The sequence below is a fragment of the Rhinichthys klamathensis genome, unplaced genomic scaffold (genome assembly GCF_029890125.1).
Source record: "Rhinichthys klamathensis goyatoka isolate OS25496 unplaced genomic scaffold, OSU_Roscu_1.1 h1tg001280l_1, whole genome shotgun sequence".
In the NCBI taxonomy this organism is placed as follows: domain Eukaryota; kingdom Metazoa; phylum Chordata; class Actinopteri; order Cypriniformes; family Leuciscidae; genus Rhinichthys; species Rhinichthys klamathensis.
The window spans coordinates 75001-79030 of record NW_026607411.1 but is presented as its reverse complement, the minus strand read 5'-3'; positions in this window follow the sequence as shown (position 1 = coordinate 79030).

The following is a 4030-nucleotide window of genomic DNA, read 5'->3' as shown; positions in this document are numbered from 1 at the left end:
GACAAATAGCCAATTGAAATTAAATGAACAAAGCTAGGTCTACCAAAAATTGCCAAAGCTAACAGAACAAAACATTAACGTAACACAAATGCAGCTTATTGAAATTAAAATCACTCTTACCATTTTTCCTCGAAAACTGTGTGGCTAATAAAACTAACATGGGATCTATTCACATAATCCATCCTTCAATGTTTAGGCTGGTTTTAAAATCTCCTGAGGCCAAGTTCTTTTTAACGTCTTCCATGGTTGCGCTGCCAGCCACATGTAGCCAAATATGCAATATTATGCACGCACATGTTGCGCGTTGTCACAGCAACATAAACAAATTTCCGCACACATGAAGTTTGATGTTAGGGTGATATTTTAAATTTATTTTAATCACAAAAACAAACATTTGCATCCAGTTAAACATTATAATAAGCTGTTTTAAATTTCAAATGTTCAATGCCTTATTGCGCCGACGTGACCGAGCCCGACCCGAACGGGTACCGTCAGGCTCGGTTCGGGTATCCATCCTCTAGTATGTGTGTGTGAGACGTGTACATTTACATTTACATTTATTCAATTAGCTGACGCTTTTATCCAAAGCGACTTACAATTGCTATACATATGTCAGAGGTCACACGCCTCTGGAGCAACTAGGGGTTAAGTGTCTTGCTCAGGGACACATTGGTGTCTCGCAGTGGATTCGAACCCGGGTCTCTCACACCAAAGGCATGTGTCTTATCCACTGTGCCATCACCACCCCATCGTGTACTAGTGTGTCTAGTGTGTCATGCGTGTTTGTGTGACGTGCAAGTGTGTCATGCGTGTGTCATACATGTGCGCGACGTGTGTCATGCGTGTGTGTGTGTGTGACATGTGCAAGTGTGTCATGTGTGTGTGTGTGACGTGCAAGTGTGTCATGCGTGTGTCATACATGTGCGCGACGTGTGTCATGCGTGTGTGTGTGTGACATGTGCAAGTGTGTCGTGTGTGTGTGTGTGACGTGCAAGTGTGTCATGCGCGCGTGTGTGTGACGTGCAAGTGTGTCATGCGTGTGTGTGTGTGACGTGCAAGTGTGTCGTGTGTGTGTGTGTGTGTGACGTGCAAGTGTGTCATGCGCGCGTGTGTGTGACGTGCAAGTGTGTCATGCGTGTGTGTGTGTGACGTGCAAGTGTGTCATGCGCGCGTGTGTGTGACGTGCAAGTGTGTCATGCGTGTGTGTGTGTGACATGCAAGTGTGTCATGCGTGTGTGTGTGTGACGTGCAAGTGTGTCATGCGTGTGTCATACATGTGCGCGACGTGTGTCATGCGTGTGTGTGTGTGTGTGTGACATGTGCAAGTGTGTCGTGTGTGTGTGTGTGACGTGCAAGTGTGTCATACATGTGCGCGACGTGTGTCATGCGTGTGTGTGTGTGTGTGACATGTGCAAGTGTGTCGTGTGTGTGTGACGTGCAAGTGTGTCATGCGCGCGTGTGTGTGACGTGCAAGTGTGTCATACATGTGCGCGACGTGTGTCATGCGTGTGTGTGTGTGACGTGCAAGTGTGTCATGCGTGTGTGTGTGTGACGTGCAAGTGTGTCATGCGCGCGTGTGTGTGACGTGCAAGTGTGTCATGCGTGTGTCATACATGTGCGCGACGTGTGTCATGCGTGTGTGTGTGTGTGTGACATGTGCAAGTGTGTCGTGTGTGTGTGTGTGACGTGCAAGTGTGTCATGCGTGTGTGTGTGTGTGTGTGTGTGTGTGTGTGTGTGTGTGACATGTGCAAGTGTGTCGTGTGTGTGTGTGTGACGTGCAAGTGTGTCATGCGTGTTAAGGCCAATTCACACAAACACCAACAAACAAGCTGGCCGTTGGATTTAGAATTGCATGATAAATAACAGTCATGTTCACACACACACACACACCAACAAACACTGAGTGAACGTGTTCCGTCGGGTGAAAACACACTCTGACCAACTGTGTAACACACTGATCACACAAAACACAACAAACGTGTTCGTGGCATTTTCTGTGCGACTGAATTGGCCTAATGTGTGTTAAGCGAGTCATGCGTGTGTGTGCGTGTCATGCGTGTGTGTGTGTGTGTGCATGTGTGTCATGTGTGTGTGTGCGTGTGTGTGTGTGCGTGTCATGCGTGTGTGTGTGCGTGTGTGTGTGCGTGCGTTTATGTCATGCGCGTGTGTGTGTGTCATGCGTGTGTGTGCGCGTGGGTGTGTTTATGTCGTGTGTGTGTGTGCGTGTGTCATGCGTGTGTGTGTGCGTGTGTCGTTTGTGTGTGCGTGCGTTTATGTCATGCGCGTGTGTGTGTGTCATGCGTGTGTGCGTGTCATGCGTGTGTGTGTGTGCGTGTGTCGTGTGTGTGCGTGCGTTTATGTCATGCGCGTGTGTGTGTGTCATGCGTGTGTGTGTGCATGTGTGTCGTGTGTGTGCGTGGGTGTGTGTATGTCGTGTGTGTGCGTGCGTTTATGTCATGCGCGTGTGTGTGCGCGTGGGTGTGTGTATGTCGTGTGTGTGCGTGTGTCATGCGTGTGTGTGTGCGTGCGTTTATGTCATGCGCGTGTGTGTGTCATGCGTGTGTGTGCGCGTGGGTGTATGTCGTGTGTGTGTGTGTGCGTGTGTCATGCGTGTGTGTGTGCGTGTGTCGTTTGTGTGTGCGTGCGTTTATGTCATGCGCGTGTGTGTGTGTCATGCGTGTGTGCGTGTATGTCATGCGTGTGTCGTGTGTGTGTGCATGTGTCATGCGTGTGTGCGTGCGTGTATGTCATGCGCGTGTGTGTGTGTCATGCGTGTGTGTGCGCGTGGGTGTATGTCGTGTGTGTGTGCGCGTGTCATGCGTGTGTGTGTGCGTGTGTCGTTTGTGTGTGCGTGCGTTTATGTCATGCGTGTGTGCGTGTATGTCATGCGTGTGTGTGTGCGTGCGTGTATGTCATGCGCGCGTGTGTGTGTCATGCGTGTGTGTGCGCCGTGGGTGTATGTCGTGTGTGTGTGTGCGTGTGTCATGCGTGTGTGTGTGCGTGTGTCGTGTGTGTGCGTGCGTTTATGTCATGCGCGTGTGTGTGTGTCATGCGTGTGTGTGTGCATGTGTGTCGTGTGTGTGCGTGGGTGTGTGTATGTCGTGTGTGTGTGTCGTGTGTGTGCGTGCGTTTATGTCATGCGCGTGTGTGTGCGCGTGGGTGTGTGTATGTCGTGTGTGTGCGTGTGTCATGCGTGTGTGTGTGCGTGCGTTTATGTCATGCGCGTGTGTGTGTCATGCGTGTGTGTGCGCGTGGGTGTATGTCGTGTGTGTGTGTGTGTGCGTGTGTCATGCGTGTGTGTGTGCGTGTGTCGTTTGTGTGTGCGTGCGTTTATGTCATGCGCGTGTGTGTGTGTCATGCGTGTGTGTGCGCGTGGGTGTATGTCGTGTGTGTGTGTGTGTGCGTGTGTCATGCGTGTGTGTGTGCGTGTGTCGTTTGTGTGTGCGTGCGTTTATGTCATGCGCGTGTGTGTGTGTCATGCGTGTGTGCGTGTATGTCATGCGTGTGTCGTGTGTGTGTGCATGTGTCATGCGTGTGTGCGTGCGTGTATGTCATGCGCGTGTGTGTGTGTCATGCGTGTGTGTGCGCGTGGGTGTATGTCGTGTGTGTGTGTGCGTGTCATGCGTGTGTGTGTGCGTGTGTCGTTTGTGTGTGCGTGCGTTTATGTCATGCGTGTGTGCGTGTATGTCATGCGTGTGTGTGTGCGTGCGTGTATGTCATGCGCGCGTGTGTGTGTCATGCGTGTGTGTGCGCCGTGGGTGTATGTCGTGTGTGTGTGTGCGTGTGTCATGCGTGTGTGTGTGCGTGTGTCATGCGTGTGTGTGTGCGTGTGTCGTTTGTGTGTGCGTGCGTTTATGTCATGCGCGTGTGTGTGTGTCATGCGTGTGTGCGTGTATATCATGCGTGTGTCGTGTGTGTGTGCATGTGTCATGCGTGTGTGCGTGCGTGTATGTCATGCGCGTGTGTGTGTGTCATGCGTGTGTGTGCGCGTGGGTGTATGTCGTGTGTGTGTGTGCGTGTCATGCGTGT